The sequence below is a fragment of the Etheostoma spectabile genome, chromosome 9 (genome assembly GCF_008692095.1).
Source record: "Etheostoma spectabile isolate EspeVRDwgs_2016 chromosome 9, UIUC_Espe_1.0, whole genome shotgun sequence".
NCBI classification, from domain to species: domain Eukaryota; kingdom Metazoa; phylum Chordata; class Actinopteri; order Perciformes; family Percidae; genus Etheostoma; species Etheostoma spectabile.
In genome coordinates, this window is record NC_045741.1 from 1,167,826 (window position 1) to 1,174,183 (window position 6,358).

General features: G+C 37.3%; 1 long non-coding RNA gene across 1 annotated transcript; it reads right to left on the reverse strand.

Moving 5' to 3' along the window:
* Nucleotides 1-2,094: 2,094 nt before the first annotated feature.
* LOC116696283 (uncharacterized) lies at nt 2,095-3,208 on the reverse strand. Its single transcript, XR_004333673.1, has 3 exons — nt 3,158-3,208; nt 2,844-2,962; nt 2,095-2,124 (listed from the first exon to the last, which is right to left on the reverse strand). It is a non-coding gene; the product is annotated as an uncharacterized LOC116696283 (long non-coding RNA).
* Nucleotides 3,209-6,358: the final 3,150 nt, after the last annotated feature.

Below are 6,358 nucleotides of genomic sequence, written 5' to 3' on the forward strand. Positions count from 1 at the left end.
AGGTCAGCAGCCACAGTAAAAGGGTGAAAGTTGCTATAATGGCTGCCGAGTCACTGGCACCAAAACATGTAGCAGAGGGCCTTGCCATCGAGGAGCCTGTGGCAACTGCTGCAGCGTCAGGCTCAGTATGTAAGGAGACATGTGCTGAGCATGCAAAGCATAGGACAGCACAGGAAATCAGACAAAGATATTCCGTCAAGCTAATACTGGATAAGCTGGTTTCACGGATATTTAAGAAAGCAAAAGTGAACTGGGCCATTGGAAACCCAGAAGACATGGCGAATCGTCTGTTTGAAAAAACATGGGCCATGGTCGAGGATGTAGGATGTGATAGCACCCAAAGAAATTTTCAAAACCTTGACAAGGCCATTTTCCAGGACTTGTGTAAGAGGTGGGGCTGTGCAGAAACAATGCTAATTGGCTTGCATTTAGAGGAACCTGTACTGGAAAACGATATTGTGTCCTCTTTCAAAGATCACCTGATGAGACCATCAACAAAGACTTACACCATCCGCAGGTTCTTTTCATCTGTGGGTAAAGCCATCTCCAATATCTGCAACAGTAGAAATAGGGTTGCTGTTATGTAAGTGAAGTGTGATATTTCTACTTTGATAGGGTTTTCTCTGGGTGCTCCGAGTGTTTCTCCCACGTTCAGTGAATATTAATCGATAAAAAAAAAAAAGGGGTTCAGTAAATAGCTCACAGACAGGACTGTCGTCACATCCAGGTTTGCCATCTCCTCCACTGTTGTCTGTCCTTTATGATAGAGGGACAGAGATTAATGGGGTAGGAGGTTTTCTTGGTTGGGGGTGGGCAGGACTTGAGCCATCTCAGTGATGTACAGTGACTTGTGTACTGTGATGGTGCACACGGGTTTACTCCGGGTTGCTCCGGTTTTTCCCACAAATCATATCAAATTATTTATTCAATAAAACAAAAAATAAATAAAAATAAAATCTGCTTATTTTTCTTCGATTCATGTAAGACGCATTCACCTGAAATTCTGCTGATTTGGTTAAGTTTATGAATTTCACATTCGTATAAAGTACAGAGAAAACACTGTCTTCTTATGCAAGTGCAGTGGTTTTGTGTGAAACCCACTTGTATTGAAGTTAAAGTCAAGACTTAATCAATCCAGTAATGAAGACAAATGTCTCACATACAGCTTCATGAAAATTAGGAAGTATTGTAGAAATGTTCTTGCACAAAAAAATCTGAGCAGAAATATGTCACTAAATGAATTGAAAGACTCACCTGTTACTGATGCTTGCAAAGTCGTAACATGTGAAACATTCACTGTATGATCAGTAAACAATCAATCAATACATTTTATTTGTCACATCAAATCTTACAGAGTATAATTCTAGTGAAATGTTAATCCATCAGCTCTATCAACTTGTGGAACGAAATCGGTAATAATCAATTGCTTGAATTAACACATTAAGGTTATTACAATTTCTTTTACTTCATACAACAATTTATAAGAAGTATAACCCATTATGTTTGCAGTGACTTATACATCTGTGGTCTATTATTAGAAGCAGAAAAGAAAAGTAAAGGTAAAAGATTGGGACTCACTAACTCATTAAGGTTTGCTAAACAATTCCGAGGTAACGGTGAGACCATATGTGTGTGTGTGTGTGTGTGTGTGTGTGTGTGTGTGTGTGTGTGTGTGTGTGTGTGTGTGTGTGACAATTGGTTCATTTAGGAAAATCTAATCTATTTGCAGTTGTAGGAAACTCACGTCTTTGAACACTGATTTATTGTGTGAAATTTTGAGCTTTGCTATAACTTGGATTTTAAAAGCATTTTGCTATTGTGGATGGCAAATGTTCAGATAGGGTTTTTACAACACACAGTATACAGGACATGGCCTCATTATCCTCAATGGTAGCTTTTTTTGGGCCTCTGTCTACCTTTTTCCTGTATTTTCTCCCAAATAGTTTTATTTTATTTATTTATTTCTTTTAAATAGAAACTGTTGAAGATTTTTAATCTTCCAGACTGAAACCCACTCACTTGTCATGAGCCTAAGGTGACGTCCAGGTCCAGGACATGTGTTGCCTAGATGAAAAACAAGGGACTTCAGGTAATTTCAGGACCCTGCTGTTCACCGTGTACCTCCTGCAAGGTAGAGGGATTTCAACCCAGAAACCCACATCACTTGCATTTCAATTCCAGAAACTAGAGGGAAAATGATTATTTCATAGCAGAAATTATCCACATAAGTTGCCCAATTCATATGAGCTATGAATGATTTAAAGTAAAATAATAGTGTAGTGAAAAGTGAAAGCGTTCCACCTTTATGTGGCAAACCATGGTGTGCTGTTAGTTGTCAATTGTCTCACTCACAGTGAGACAATTGACTGTTTTTTACTGTTACACAATGAATTACATTACTCTGTCCTCAGTCTGTTATGTCCCCCATCAATTATATTTTCAAAAAATAACTTGCATTAAGAAGTGATCTTTTCAGGGCCGGTAGAGACAAAAGAAATCCACATTTGAGAATTGTTTTACAATAGACTTGAATATATTCTTTTAAGGCTGAAAACTTTTGGTGATCTTGTTCTTGCTTTTGTTGCTCCTCAACTCTAGAAAGGCCTCTTGCAAAGTGTCAGAAAGGGAAATTAGTGTTTCCTATGGCTTTTTCTTCACTTTTACTTTGAAGGCTTTACTTATTTCCCTTTCTATTATATAATATACAGGGTTCTCTGTCTTATACCTCCTTGTTTTCCTTCAAAGCACTTCGTACATTTTGCTGTACAATATTAATGATACACAGCATCTGCAACACATATAAGCCTACAGCTCTGGAGACCATTTTGTTTGTGTAAATGCACTTTTCATATTCACACTGGACTGGAATGGCAGCTCCTTCTGTTTGAAACATGTCTCCAGGTGATATTGGAGGAGGAGAGTACAGCAGGAGGTTGTTTTACAGCATATCAATCTGGGTGTACTACATACAACAGTTTCAGGATACACAAAGCCATATCAACATAGAACCATTAGATGGTAGCATTAAGCAACTATGATCCAGTCAAGTTTTCTTGCATAGTTTGGATTTATGGTGATTGAGTGTGGTTACTATCAACATTTGCTTGCTCTACAGCAAAACCAACATTATATTTTGATTATTAGGAGGCTCATCAACCAATACTTTACTCCCATTGTCAATCAGAGGTGCTCTGACTATGTACTCCCCATCAGACCACAAATACAAGAAAAACTATAAGAAAAAGGAATACAATCAGTTTCCTCATTGAGTTCTGGATATACTGTAGCTTGCATTTGGTATATGTAATAAGTTTCTCTCTGCAATAATAAGTTGATTTGATCACCACAAATATTCTTTTGGATTGTTTCTAGGTTTTGGTTTCCTTTTCTTTTATGAATGTTTCTGTCCCCCACCAAAGAGCACCCTCATAACATGTATCTAAACTTCTGAGCTCTCTAGACTTTTTTTTCTCTCTGTAGCTACATATTTCTTCTTCTCCAAGCCTATTTGGCATCAATATGTAGGCTTTTTTGTCCTTGGGTCAATACTCTTATCTTCATTATGAAGGCTACTATGGCTGAGAAGCTGGAGCACAGTATTTTTCTGCTGATACCTCCACCATTGAATAAAATAATACTATATTTCCCCATTATGGTGCTATAATGATATATAATAAATATATGCAGTGTAACTTCCATGGACTAATTTTCAAAAGAAGTCCTCATAAGTATTGAAATCCTCATGTTTTTGTGTTGCAGAACAAGCTAGACACCGTTGTGACAATGTGGGACAGCCATTACATTTGAGCAGATGGAATCGGACACCTTAATCATCATGGAAAACCATGTCTGATGTACAGTGTACCTGAGCTCTATCACGCACAAGATTATTTGCATTCATTACAGTATGAAAGAGTGGGGATTGTTCTCTAAGAGGACATCTGTCTGTGGAAAACAGACACTCCCTGCCACCATGACCTGCATGAGCCCTGGTAGATGGTGATGGAAGAATACAACATAGCACAGATTCATAACGCTACAGAGCCGACTTTATAAAGACCTGAGGCCACAGAACAGCACTCCTGCCAGAGCCTCATTAGTAGCAAACAGACAAATGCACTGTGTATGGTTCTAACAACGATGATGATGGTGGCATGTCCAGCAATGAGGCCTCTCCAAAAGTTTCCATTTCTCAGGTATCATTGGCCTTTACATCAGTTGATGCTGTGTTCAAATCTTTTACTAAGATAATGTGATTTCTGTGTAGTAGGCCAGGTTGATAATGTTGGGTCTTGGGACCAGCAAGGGCGCTTTAGGGTTTTTCAGTCACGAAATTCTGGAAAAAAATCATTTATAGGTTCAATACAAACATACTCAGATTTGGGTCCAATAGACAAATTTACATAAAATGAGGGTCTGGGCCCCTTCAGTTTAACAAATGTAGGGTCCATGCTATGAAAATGTTGAAAATCATTGTAACGTAGGGCTGTTCTCGACTAAAGACATTCTTAGCCAACTAATAGACATACAGTTAATCGACGTCAGATCTGTAAAGTTTGAGTTGTCCACATGCAATAATTCAAAAGGACCTCTTTAAATATCATGCATATCAGAGATGGTATTGTAATCATCCAGGAAATTACTAATTCGGCATGGTAATAAAGGATTAGATCTGACTAATCAACTAACAAAATATTAGTCAACACAGTTTCAAAACAGTTGAACCATTTTAATTGATTAAACATTTTCATTGCAAATATTGCAAACTCATAAGCCAGTGCTTTCATTTAAACAACATGAACGTGGACCCAGGAAAGTGCAAGGTCCTATTTGTTAAATCAAATTAAGCCAAATAAAATAATTTCTCAAAATTGGCATTTAAATGAAATGCGTATAGGCCAACATATGAGGTGTGGTCAAGAAAGAAACAGGAGTTCTCCTCAGTTACAACCCTTTCTCTCAAGGCTGAGAGAAACTGGTCCATGTTTATCTGTAGGATTCAACAGAAAACGTAGTCATTGTTAGGAGTTGGCCCTCATACAAAAGGGTTGTCATAGTTCTTCTGAATATGTAATAGCCACATTTTGATTTGACCATTATCATGGTGTGCAACAAACCTTTAATAACCCAGTCACATATAAAAGCACTATTAAATGAATTAATAAACATCTAATTACGTTTCACATCACATTGCTAAGTTAACGTTAGCCTACATTTACGTTACCTTAGCAGAAGCAGCCGGATATATAAGAGTTTGTCACCCTCCCATCTGTGTACAAATGGATCGCACAACTTACCGGTAGGCTACGGCTCATCGACCGTTAATATGAATCATACATCAATATCAATATACAGTATATGCTACAGTTACAGCCAGCGGTGCTACGGAAACCGTTTGTGGCAGCGCAACAGTTTGAATTCAAGACTAAGACATTATTAATTAATTTGTTATCTCGATGAAACAATCTGTTATGTCAAGATAACGAAATAAGTAATTTGTTATCTCAAAAAAAGAAACTTTATCTCGAGATTACGAATTGATAAGTCATTATCACGAGATAACAGTGCATAAAAAAAAATAAAAATCTATGGCCGTTCTCGGCTTCCGTACTGATCAAATGAACTGGACTTTGTTGTCAGATGCAAAATCCCTCTTCTTAAAATCAAAGCTGGTAGCTAAATGTTTAATCCAGTCTAATACTGTCTGTAGACATATGATATGCTACCTGTTTTGTGGTGAATGGTAAGGACTGAATATTCTTGCTGGTCTTTAAAAGGTGTGGCCACCAGGGGGCATCGATTAGAATGCAGACAAGATGTTCCTTTTAGGCGTTTTATTGTAGTAACGGATGGGTTTGAATGTGTGTGGTTCTGAAACAGAAATACAGGCATACATCAGTAAATATAGATAATATAAGTTTCAAATAATGAGTATATGCCTATAAGGTATAACAAACAAGCACAATTAAGATGTTAAATTATAATGCATAATAAAGGGCTTATTACTAAATGCAAAACTTAGAAATACATTAGTATACTATATACTATATATATAGTATTTATATATCCCTGCAAAGCTTAGTTTGCTGTACATTAACTGTAACCATACATAACATGCTAAATTCAGCTTAACACGTAATTATGAGCTGCAGAAATCCTACTTAACAAACGTTACACATTGTGTAAGAACAGAAAGAGTTCAATAGAAAATGTAAGGCTTGCAATGCAACACCTCCCTTAAAATGCAGCGTTCTAAACAAACACACAGGCTGTACGAGGCTCCGCCATGATACAAAACAGCAACGTGCTGCAACATTATTATTGTGCAATAAACACACTAAGACACGGGTAAGAAACG